Source organism: Propithecus coquereli, unplaced genomic scaffold (assembly GCF_000956105.1).
Source record: "Propithecus coquereli isolate 6110/MARCELLA unplaced genomic scaffold, Pcoq_1.0 Scaffold8, whole genome shotgun sequence".
Classification (NCBI taxonomy): Eukaryota; Metazoa; Chordata; class Mammalia; order Primates; family Indriidae; genus Propithecus; species Propithecus coquereli.
The window spans coordinates 1421766-1434438 of NW_012154173.1; the positions used below are offsets into that span (position 1 = coordinate 1421766).

At 43.0% G+C, this 12673-nt stretch overlaps 1 protein-coding gene across 1 annotated transcript in view; it reads left to right on the forward strand.

Annotated features, from left to right (window-relative positions):
• The first annotated feature begins 6643 nt into the window (after positions 1–6643).
• PAG1 (phosphoprotein membrane anchor with glycosphingolipid microdomains 1) overlaps positions 6644–12673 on the forward strand; it is a 134911-nt gene continuing 128881 nt past the window's right edge. The window contains exon 1 of the mRNA XM_012663210.1: positions 6644–6675. The gene's annotated coding sequence lies outside the window, so the exon portion shown is untranslated. The remainder of the gene's footprint in view (positions 6676–12673) is intronic.

Below are 12673 nucleotides of genomic sequence, written 5' to 3' on the forward strand. Positions count from 1 at the left end.
CCCCTTGTATATATAAACAAAACACTCCTACACTTTGTTTTTTTCCTAGCCAAGAGAAATTAGGCTCCCATGGCTTCAGACAGCTGTCATGCGTTTTCCTGACTGCCGCCACATGCATGTTAGGGTCTGCAAATCATTACCAACACCAACATCTGGCTCTGCTTGCTTTCTTTCAAGCAAGAGTTTAATTTTCCTCTAGGTTTCCAGAAACAGGAAATACCATGAGCACTTCAGTGGAATTTGGGATTAAATATGTCTAAAAGCAACTGCTGTTTTTACAAGACATTTTGGAGCAATGGCTTATTTTATGGCTTTCGCCTCTGGGAATTCTTCTATTTGAATTGCTGTGAAATCTCCAAGGTCCCTCGCCTTCCTATCAGGCTGTTATTGTGCTTTTATTCATGCTGGGAAGAATACGTTTGAGGCTCTGCTCTGGGTCTGACCCCCAATCATAGAAGTAACATCTCAAATACCAGGAGTTTTTGTCACCATCCATACAAGTAACATCTCAAATAGCAGAGTTTTGTCGAAACTGGAAGTTTAACCACTACAAAGTGTTTAGCAACTCTGGGAAGCCCACATTCTCACTAGACCTCACTAGTGTCAACCATCAACCCTCCCTAGAAGGTGTTCTTTTGTTTGGAAGTAGGGAACGAAAGAAGGGAGTTCAGCAGAAACTAAACACTCCTTCTTCTTGGGGAAGTAGGACTAGGTAAATGTCTGACTCTTTCAAAGAATAATAATAACTACTACTATTGTCTACAATTCCCAGATAAGGAACCTTATACACACTTAGAAAGCCATGTAAACAATACATAATCTTCCACTTCTAAATGGGCCATTGGATCAAAGAGAAAGCAGACAGAAAATTCACTTTCTGCTGAATTTCCTCTCCCTATTATCTGTTGTCGTGATATAACAAGAGATGGCCTTCATTCCAGGGAGGGTGCAGGACTGAGAGCAGAAAAGTCTAAATGCCAAGAAAATGGCGAAAGGGTGAGACTGGTGGAAGATATATGACAGGGCAGAAAACGACAGAAATGGTTTCATTACTAAAAGCTTTTCACATCTTTCTGACATTGGAGACAGCGCAACTAGCTTCTTTTGGAATTGAATCTCTCATTAATTTGATAAATCTTCCTTTCTCAATTCTAAATTTTGGCTTGTTGGCTGCCAAATGGTTGATGACTAACAAAACACAGTTTTCTCTGATGCCTACTTGAAATATGTTTATAAAAAGTGTGTTATATTGAAGCAATAAAGACAGAAGAATTCAAACTGAACCTAAGGAATTGCAACCAACATTGTGAATATCCACATTGGTTTTACAGGCCCCAATCCTGAGTGCTGATGTCAGAATAAAACTTTAAAGAATGTGTAAGATCAAGATCACAAAGGACAGGGGAATGTCCATTCTTTAATCTGTAATGTAAAGACATTTCCTTAACGGGCTCTCTGTTTTCATTTTTTATAAGTACTATCTCTCTTGCCACCATAATTTCTTCCTCCCAGTAGAAAGATCCGGAAGTGTCAAGTCCTTAAGCCCTGCATTTTCCTCTGCTGTATAGAGTGAAGCCACAGAGCGACATTAGTAGATTTTGCCTTGATCTCCTCTGAAAGCCTTTTCTACTTGATTCTCTTGTTCTCAGAGGAGCCCTAAAGTCATTTTTAAGTCTTCTTTCAGAAAAGGAAAGTGCTCTCTTAAAAACTACAGTCAATCATGCCTTACATTAAAGTGATAAAATGGACATTAAGAGATGTCTAGCTACAAATTTTAACTCTAGGAGAGATTTAAAAAACAAAAAAAAAGCTCACCACTAACAGCTAGCATTTATTAGGGGCCTAATATGTGCTTGAAGCTCTCGTCACTTTGTGTTAGGTAATCAAAGATGGCAGCCACGTGACTGCAGCTGATAGATGGAGATGCTGCCCGACAGCCTGTGAGGTTCACACCGTGCTGCTCCCCCGGCGGCTCTCTCCTCCTATTAGTGGGAAACTTGGTTGGAAGGAAGGAGTAGGTAGTTCTTAGAGACTGAAATTGAATGTACATTTCTATAATAGTTCTTTGATGCATTTATAACAGATTTTAAGGAATTTATAATATATTTATTCATCTCTGATCATTCTTTCCTATAGATCATGTCAAACATGGAATCAATGCTTTAAGTACAGGTAAGCCCTGTGTTGCCAGAACAGTCTCAACCGCTGCTTCTCTTCTTGGTCACAGGCCATCTCCCATCCTTATCTCAGAAGCTGCTGCTATTTAGTCTCCACCAGCTTCTGCTTCTCAGCCACCAAACATCACTTTTAGTCATCTTCTTCCACTTATAAATTCCATCCTCCCTGCCCCTAACCCCACTCCTGTCTCCAGCCAGCATCCTTACCCAACACCTATTTCTTTGCAGGCTTGGCAATATAATTCACATTCTGTGAACTTATTTGTTAATAGAGGTTTAAAAAACATTTTCGAGCTAGCCTGAAAATCCAGATTATTTGTTATATTGGATGCTCTGAGTTCTAAATGAACTGATTTTGACATGAACGTTTGAAACACAGGCACTGCATAAGTTTTCTGTGTTAGGGCAGGAATTGGGCTTTCTAATAGTGTTCAAAAGTTTCTCAGGAAAAAAGACAGAATGCTAATCTCCCCACCACCAGCCCCACTGCCCACCAGGGATTCAGTTATGGTTTCCAGTACACGTATCAGCTGCTGCATGTGTTCAAGCAAGGCAAACTTTGTAATAAACCATGTCCAAAAATCAAGTACAACTTGTATTTTTATGGCAAACTTATTTTTCACCGAGCGGCATCTAACTCTTTGCTCTTGACTCTATCTCAGCCACATCAGCCACCTGGGACTTCCCACTGTTCTCTTATCTGGACTATGTCTATGAAGTAGGCAGAGATTGAAGATTTTCATGCCAAAGAATCCCTTTGAGTGAAATGCATGAAGAAATGCAATTAATAAAGGTGGAGAATTTTTGAGACAAAATTTCTCAGCTTAGGGATATGTGTGATTTTTGGCAGGAAGAGTTTACCTATCCGAGGTACAGTTTCTTGAACTAGGGGAGAATAGGTTCAGTGGAGTTGTTGGTGTCTGTATAATTGAAAACCTCACTACTGGGATTTTAGAGGCATTGAAAAAAGAAATTCTCAGCCAAAGAGCAGGCTTTGTTGACCCATAAGGAATACAGACCTCAGGGAAAAAAATGTAGCTGCTACTCCTGCCAGACAACAATAGCAGCTAATGTGAAACAAATTCTAAATGCAGACACAGTCAATATTAAGACACGGTCAATACAGTATCAAGGCAATATTATACAACTCATATGTTTAATGCTAATAATAGTGGCTTAAATATAATGGCAGTGGGACATACCAATTAACTTTTTATGTAATTAAATCTTGGATCTCTTGAAGTCAATATGCAAATGAATTCAAATACTATATAAATAAATATTTTGATTGGAGTTTCTAGCACCAAAGAAAACAGAATGTCGACTTTGGGTTTTTCTCCTAAAAGTCCCAACATGATTATTCTGCCACCTTAGTAATTTTCTTATTTAAACTATTTGTTTGTTTGTTTGTTTGTTTGAGACAGGGTCATGCTCTGTCTCCCAGGCTGGAGTGCAGTGGCTGGAGATAACAGCTCACTGCAACCTTGAACCCTTGGGCTCAAGCAATCCTCCTGCCTCAGCCTCCTGAGTAGCTGGAATTACAGGCATGCACCACCATGGCTGGCTAGGTTTTTCATTTTTTGTAAAAAAAATAGTCTCACTGTGTTGTCCAGGCTAGTCTCAAAATCTTGGCCTCAAGGGATCCTCTTACCTTGGCCTCCTAAAGTGCTGGGATTACAGGTGTGAGCTACCGCACCTGGCATATTTAAAATATTTCTTAAAAAGTGAACTAAATTCTATAACCTATAATGTGCCAGCTCCTTCATTTACAGAGAATCTCTTTCTGGTAGGAATTTATTTATTTTTATTTTATAATCACACAGAAGAATAGCTCTATGGAAGAGTTACACAGGAAGTAAAGATGGAGGTGTGTAGGATAGAGTTGGCAAGACAACATTCCAAGGCGGACCTCTGGATTAGAAGATTGCATATAAATATCACATACTTCCTTCTGAAACTTTACTCAGACTGGGAGTATAGTCCATAGCATTTACCACAAGCACGAGAATTGTTCCTGACACTTCTGATTCTACATTAAGTTGTGGCTTTGAAAGACATTTGGGTTCTAATTTACTGATGGCAAATCTTGGTATGAAAAATTTGGAAATGGAAAACAATCTTCACTATGTCATTTGGTGAAAAGAGAGCAGACGAAAAGAAAAGAGGCTTGAGACTGGCCCCTGCCTGGATTAGTGATTAGTCTAAATCACTTAGCTTCTGGGCCTGGGTAAAATAGCAGGGTAATTATACTTGTCACCAGAAAATGTGAGCATTGCCCTTCGAAGTCCTCAGTGAATCCTGCACTGTGTAACTGCAATGTCCTAGGACTGGGTTGCTCTTAGAAACACATTTCCCAGTCCCTACATGTGGAGCTGCAAAACTGGGATGAAGACATAAACGTATTTCCTCCATACAAGAATGAAAGCCTTTTGAACTCAAAATTTAGGCACAGTCTTTAAAAGATGAGACTAGTAAACACAGAAATCATTTGCTTTATAAGATCTGAATTGTTTTTCTTAGGAGAAACATGGGGCACCAAGATCCTTGCTTTTATTCACGTTCCACGTAAATGGTCAACTAATGTCCAGAGTGTGTCGCCTTTAATGTGTAAAATGGATGTAATTTCTTTTTTTATTCAATTTAAGAGACCATTGTGAGATTTCAATGAAGCAACGGATGTGAAATGCCATGCCTTTAAGCTCTTGAATGCCTGAGTTTCACACCACGCTCTGAAGCAGGAGGCCAAGTCTGGTCCATACATCCTCTTCCCCAAAGTGCCTATCCAAGCTTTAGGTTGAGTCTGAAGTTTGTTTCCTCCTCAATACCCTCTGCAACACACTACCATCCCTTATTCCATCACTCTGCTCCCTACTCCCTCCGGAATGAGCCGCTTCCCCAGCCAATTTTAAGCCCCCTTTCATATGTGTAACAGTGTTCAATAGAACGTATGCATTTATGTTTAATACCATTTATATGTTTTTTTCCTGCTAAGTAATTCATAATAATTGTAGATGATTGGGACTAGTCAGATAAAGCACCAGTTGGTTTAGAATGCACTGGATTTTGAATTAGATGTCCTGAGTTCTAGACCTGGCTTGGTTCTTTGTCATGTAAAAGTCTATTCCCAACATTAGGTTGCCGGTGTAAACCTGGTTTGGTCCAAACAAAGCCCCTATTGGATTTATTCAGAGTGCTTATTACAAATGGAATTCCACAGCCCCACCTTTGTCCAGCCGCTGAACCAGAACCACTACCAGGGTAGGTAGGGTGTGGGCATTTGGTCTGAATTTTTAAAAACCTCCTTGGGTGACTCTCAGAAGCGCTGCTCCAGGCTCTAGACAACACTTCTTTGAGTAGCAATGATGGTGTGATCTGGACCTGCCGCATTGGCAACCTTTGAGAGCTTGTCAGACATGAAGAATCGCCCCTTGCCTGCCAGGCCTGTGGAATCTGAATCTATGTCTTAACAAGATTCCCAGGAGATCGTGTCACACATTAAAGGTTTGAGAAACACTAGCTGTACCTTGGTATCTTTGGGGAAGGCTTTACAGCCTACTAATACCTGGACCCCACCCAGAGATTCTCCTGTGCTTGTTCTGGGGTGTGGCCAGGGCAAAGGGCGTTTATAGGCTTCCCAACTTATTTTAATGTACAGCCACAGTAGAGGACCATCGTTCCCCAGATCACAATCCTTTTATGGTTAAGCTATAAGCTCAGTAAAATTGGCTTTTGTGGACTTGCCTGGGACCTTAAGGACTGCTTAAACAGTCCTTTCCAAGGGACAATGGACTCCAGAGAAAAACAAGTTCAATCACAGAGCTTTATTTAGGTTACCAGAACCCGAGGAGACAGTTCTCCCGCACCCTTCCGCGAGCAGGCAGAGAGCAGCGCGGGTCAGCATCCCCCGTGGGGGCCCCCACCCCGGCCCCGCCCGGCCCTCCCGGCTCGCCCCTTCCCCGCCCCTCCTCCCCCGTGACGTGCCGCAGCGGGCCGGGATCATGCGCACTCCCGCCCCGCGCCCCGCGCGGCTGCTCCGCCTCGGCGCCTGTCATTCTCCGCGGCTCGGCGGCGAGTACGGACTGCGGTGCCCGCCCGCTTGCTCGCCCGCCGGCGCGCCCGCGATGTGAGCGGCCGGGTGGCGGCACGTCGGGTTCTCTCGTGCCGGGTTTCGTGTCGAGCCGTGATTCCCTTGGAGCCGGAGACACGCACCAGGTGCTCTCACTCCCGGGCCGGCGGCGGCTGCAGCGCTCGGGTCCGTGCGGCGGGCTGCAGCCTCGGTTGGCGCCGCCGCCGCCGCCGCCTCCGGGCCGTGCGCCCGGCGGGTGCCCCGCGCCGGGCACGGCTGAGCCGAGGCGGCTGGTGCAGAGCGGCGGCATCTCGTCCCGCACCCGCCGCTGCGGCGGGGCAGTGCGGGGCCGACGGGACTGCGCGCCGGAGTTTGCGAGGCTGCCTCGGAGAGCGCGGTCCCCCAAGAAGACTCCCTGCCTCCTGAGTCCCGGTAAGTTGACTGGAGTTTCTGAAGTTGCAGGGGAGCCGTGGGAGGGAGAGGTTCGTTTTTATTATCTTTATGTTTTGGGAAGCCGGGGGTGGCACATCTCGTTAGCAGCGTTCCAGCTTGGTGGGGGAGTGTAGGGTGCGAAAAAGGGGACAGGACACGCGGACGCGGGGAGAGCCTGGAGTCCAGGACTGGCTGGCCCCAGCCTCTGACGAATGTGCCAGTTGGAAATGTGCTGGGAGAGGACAGGTGCTCTGAGGGCATTTCGCCTGCTGCTTGCTAATTGCACATTCCGAGCTCCTTGACGTGTGTGTGTGTGTGTGTGTGTGTGTGTTCGCGCTGTTGTGTGTGTGGGGGGTCCACGAGGTCTTATCACCTACATCCTAAGTCCGGGGGGAGCGACTCTCCCTGGATGCCCAGCACTGTGATGGATCTTTGGGAAGGGGAGCTAAGCCATTCAGGCCTGCAGGCTTCCCGCGCATCCCACTTTACTCTTCCCCAAGACAGAAGTTGCCAACGTTTCCATAATTGGAGCCTAGTCCTTTAGGGAAAAAACAACTTATATATCAACCCGGTGTTTTGTGCTCTAAGGCAAATAAAATGAGAAAAACGCTCTGTGCATGTGATTTCATACACTTTAAGAATGTGGGCATGTCTCAAAAGAGATAGGATTCAGATGATGACATTTGGGTTTCACCGTGATTGTCCTGCACCTCTTATGTAAGCCTCCCGGCTGGATAACTTTGTCTCTCTGCAGTGGCTGCAGCTGTGGCTCTCCATTCCATTTGTTTAAAGTCCAGCTTGAACAGTATTTAATGAAAATGCTGACATGATATAGCTGCCTGTGGTCTGAAACACAGTGCACTCTTCAAATTGGACTGTCTTCTCCTAACGGGGAGCATGGGAGGAAGAACCCAGTATATTTTTCAAGGCAGCTCCAGGAATTAGACACATAAATCATGTTTTAAAATAGCATGCATTGTGCAGAGAGCATGCAGAGGACCCCCTTTTGAACACATCCCCTTTGTTTTAGAAAAAGTGGAAATTGTTCGTGCCAGACAATTGTTGAGTCTGAAAGTTAAGTGTACTGATGGGCTTAATTATCTTAATAAACAAAGAGCATGATTTATAGGTAGCTGCAGTGCCCTACTTTGAAGGGTAGAAATCTTTAACCTTTTTTTCTCAGCTGGCCCCTAGAGATTTCTTTTAAGCAGAGCAATGGATTATCATCATTGATGTTTAATACTTGAGTTGATTAAATTTGTAAAAGGCATGGTACTTTGAAATACCATACAGTACTGCTGCGTGGCTGTTAGTGAATATTAAAAATAAGTGGAATATTTGGAGTATTGGTGTAGAAGTCATTAGTTTAACAAAACAGTTCACGTTAAGACTGTGATCTGGTTAGTTTGGACTTGAAATCATTGTTTAAACCAAAACTCGGGGGTGTATTTTAATGTAAGATTTATTTAGGCAATTTTTAGAGAAAGAAGTGCATTTATTTATGGTATTCCAGCATACAGAACAAGATGAACTAGTTATAGGCACCTTATTTAAAATGTAGGGTTTTTTTTAGGAATTCTAAGAAAATACACAACATGTTATTTCAGAAGTTGAAAAGTTTGTCAAGTCAACACATTGCCGTTTGTGAGAGCAGCCAGTGCCTATATCTGGAAGAGATTCCATCTAAGCATGGAATCTCAAACACGTTGACCCAATAAGCACTGTTGCATCCTGGTTAGGAGGACAGGCTATGGAGCCAGGCTGCTGGCTCTGGTACCCTCCGTTTGAATCTGGGCGAGTTGCTCAAACTCTTTGCCTCCATGTTTTCTTCTGTAAAATGGGGATAACAATAGTACCTACCTCAGTGGATTGTGGTGAGGATTAAATGAGTTCATAGATGATATAAAGCTGTGGAGCCATTATCTGGCATATTAAGCTTGCTCTGGGTAAAATTATCATTGTTATGAAAGGAACTGCATCTTTGGATACTATGGACATTGCTCCTGGTGGAGGCTAACAGGAGCAGTTCACATGTATAACAGGAGAGAGAGTATACACATTTATTGGACACCACCTGGTGGTACAGATACCAGCTGGCATTTGACCTACTGTCTCCTTCAGTTCCTCATGGAAGTCCTTTGAGGTGGGTGGCTTCATCTCTGCTGTAGAGATGAGGAAATGGAAGCTCAGTGAGATCAAATAGTAGAAATTAGAGCTAGGGTTTTAACCCATGTCTGTCTGTGTTCAAACTGATCTTTTTGACCCTGCTGCCTCAACTTGCAGATGAAATAGGTGCATTATTATCCTCAATTTACAAATGAGGAAATCTGAGCTTAAGGATTAAAGTATGCAGAATTATTAACAGCACCCAAAACATAATTCTCCGTGACTGTTAACAATTATCATCATAATTATCATAATTATTGCTAAATAACTTGCCCGTGGTTCCATACCTCCTAGTGTGTAGTAGAGATGCCAGAAGGTGAAATGAGTTTTCTCCTTCAATTTGAAGTGAATTCTGTTGCTTTTTACTTCCCTTTTTATATATACAGAGAGTCAACAAAGAAATATTGGTATTAATAAAATGTCAGAGTTCACACTGGAGGTTGGTGCTCTCAGTTTTGTTTCTTGCTTGTGCACGTAGCTGCAGCAATCCACACACAGTCAAGCAAACCACCGCAGGCAGCAGTAATCAATCCACAAACAGCATCATCCCTGAATATGAATTCAGTCCCAGCTGGAGAACTCCCCTTGGGCAGAGAGAGAGGCCTTGCCCTTTGCTTCATATTAAACCGTATGTTCAGAAATGGAAATAATTTATCCTTCCCATTAAATAAGCAGGCTTCCTTGAGGCCTTGGTACCAGTGTCACGGGAAGCAGTTGTAGAGGTCTGTAAGCGGTACTTTCTTAAAGGTCTCCACGGCCTGTCAAACTTCTCACCTGAGTTCCAGAGATTGGGAATGATTGAGAGGCCATGGTATTCTTGTGGCTTCCTTAAATTACCACCCAGACACTAGATACTGTTCTGGCCCTTGGTAAATCTTTACTCTCTCTTTTGGAAATTGAAATCTAATTGCTGTATTGGGCACATTGGCAACAGACTGCTCCTAGACTGATGTAATGTTTAATGAAACCTCTTAGCTAATGTAGCCTACCATTGAAAGGTACTTCAAGACAGATTTTCAAGGTTGGCTTTCTTTTTTTAAAATCAAAACTCCCTGGGAGTGAGCTTCTAGTAGTCTGCTTCAGTGTGCCTGGGGACACAGTACCACAGTTGCAGTGTGCCAGAAAGAGCCTCTGCCATCAACGGAGACATCTCACAGCTCTCTGAAATACCTTCTACTTCAAGTTCAGCTTTCCTTTGCGGAGAACAGATTTCCCCTTTCCCTAATCAATACTTACATTTCAGATGTTCCTTTGTTCTGGATTATTCTATAGTGCAAGGCTCCCTTGATCACTTTTGTGACTTGAGTTAGGTCCATGATTTATTATTAACTAATTGTTCAGAATTGACATCTAGTTGTTTTATTTCCTGTCTGTGTTATCCATTATCTATTTAGTGGCTTACCTGTGGTGACTTTTAAGTTGCTAAATAACATTCTCCTGACATCCAGCTTTCTTTTGCTGTCAGAAGATACATGTATAAGAAATGCAAACTAATTTTAATATGGATATAGTGAATGAGGGTCATTTACTCTCCCCAGTCACAGGCACTATTTTTAATTCTCTTCACTTTGGGCTCAGGGAGTTGGGAGCCGATATTTCTAGAGTGCTTGTCCTATGCATTGTGAGAGGTGTACTGGGGGGTTATACAACTTATATAAGCAAGCAGTTTTCATGCAGCCTGGCAGACACATCCTGTCAAGGCTGGGTCATTGCCGAGTTCCAGGACATGGGGTGGGTATGAGGGAAGACATCTCTGAGCATGATTTATCTGACCGCATTTCTAGTCCTTGCTGGTCATCGCCTCTGGGTAAGAATTGGAATGAATAGCTAACAGGGAGCATTTACTGTTAATAGGTGCTGGCCGCCATGCTGTGATCTTTACGTACACTGTTTCCTTTAGTCCTCACAGTGACCTTGTGTGGCCCTTACTTTATTATCTATCCTCTTTTGCAGATGTGACAACTGAGGCCTAGGAAGATCAGGGTACTTGTCTGAGGTGACACTAGTGAGTTTCAGAGTAAAGAGTGGAGCCCAGAGCTGTGTGACAAGGCCAGTGCTCCTTATAGAACATTTTACTACCTCTAATTTTCGAACCTTCGTGATAGTTAAACTCCATTGCATGAGTTTCTATATTGCATTATAACATAGGTGTACTGTATCATGCTTTTCAAAAGAATCCTGTGCTTGGTCCCTAGGCAAAGGGACCGCAGGAAGGCGCGTGCCCACTTTCTTGCCCACAGCCAGCGGCAGGAATTGACTGCACAGGAAGTGTCATCTCCATATCTTTGTGGAGGAAGAGCTTAAGCTTAGTTCATGCAGTGAGCTCAAAAAAGAAAACCACACGTCTGCTTTGTGAAGTAGGAAGCATGAAGCCTTCAACTGATAGTGCAACACAGTGGAGAGGCATGTTAACTTTATCTGTGTTTGGGATCATGTGTTTGCATCATTCTCATTAAGGAAAGGAGAAGTGTGGGGACCTGAGATTTTTTTTTTAAATAAGTTTATTTAAACCTAAAAGGGTATTGGCAACGAGCTGTTATGGGAGTACCACATTACTACAGCAGTGTCATCTGTCATTCCCATGAGATGATGGTTTTTAAAGGAAATGAATGCTTATATCTAACAAGTGAGTGTGTTGTCTCGTAGTGAGGACATTGCGTCAACACTTACATGTCTGTGTTATAGCCTTTCTAACTCCTGTCCAAATGTACAGTAAAAAGAATTTAAAACCACCTTGCAATATTTTCAAAACCCTTCCCCTGAGCCCTGCCTCCTCTATTTTTTCTTGATCGCACACTGGAGCCAATATTTGTTTAATAGGGTATTTGTGTCCCCTGGAATTTGAATTATAAAGAAGAAACTATTGTTTTATAATATTTTGACATATCTTGTTGCTGTCTCGTTCACTCTTATCCTTGATGTTATAGGACTGTATTATTTTTAAATCAGAAAGTGATTAAAAACTTAGTTTAAAAAATTCAGCTTCCTAAAAGTAGACTGTTCATTGTAGAAGTTGGCGAAATTTGACCTTACTGGGGACCTTTTCTAAAAATACAGAGCTTTTGAAACTCTACGAACCTTATAGAGCAGGCAAGTAAAAAACAATTTTTTAATTCGTCGTTGGCAGTTTTGTACCTCCTTCTCCAGTTTTATAGATCTCCAGCCGACCTAATCCCTTTGTACCATATCATGTATTCATTTGCAAGTGATCAGCTTTACTCGATTTTCCAAAAGTACCGAAAGCTGTGACTAAATCAGCATTACTGTCATCTGCCATCTTTAAGTTTAGAGAGCTCTCTGGCTGCAAGTGTAAGGTTTATTCTCTGAGGAATGAGGGTTGATCACGTAAGTCCTCAGACATCTCTTCTCACTGTGTCTGTGACTCTGTCATTACTAGTAATGTTGCTTCTGCCCACTCTGGCCCTTCAGTCCTAACCATATCATTCCTCCATCACCCCCGTTATGGTAGAACACGATGAAGCTGTTAGAAAACCTAAGTGTTGGGGCAGCTCATGATATAAGTCAGAGACGGTAAAACACACAATTTTTTTTTTTTAATTAAAAAAAAACAATCCAGACTTGAAAAAAGTGAGAACTTTGGTGGTGTACATTTTACTCGTTTTCTGTTGCTATCAGAAGGAATGGTCAGTCACCTCTTCTCACTGTGTCTGTGACTCTGTCATTACTAGTAATGTTGCTTCTGCCCACTCTGGCCCTTCAGTCCTAACCATATCATTCCTTCATCACCCCCGTTATGGTAGAACACGATGAAGCTGTTGGAAAACCTAAGTGTTGGGGCAGCTCATGATATAAGTCAGAGACGGTAAAACAC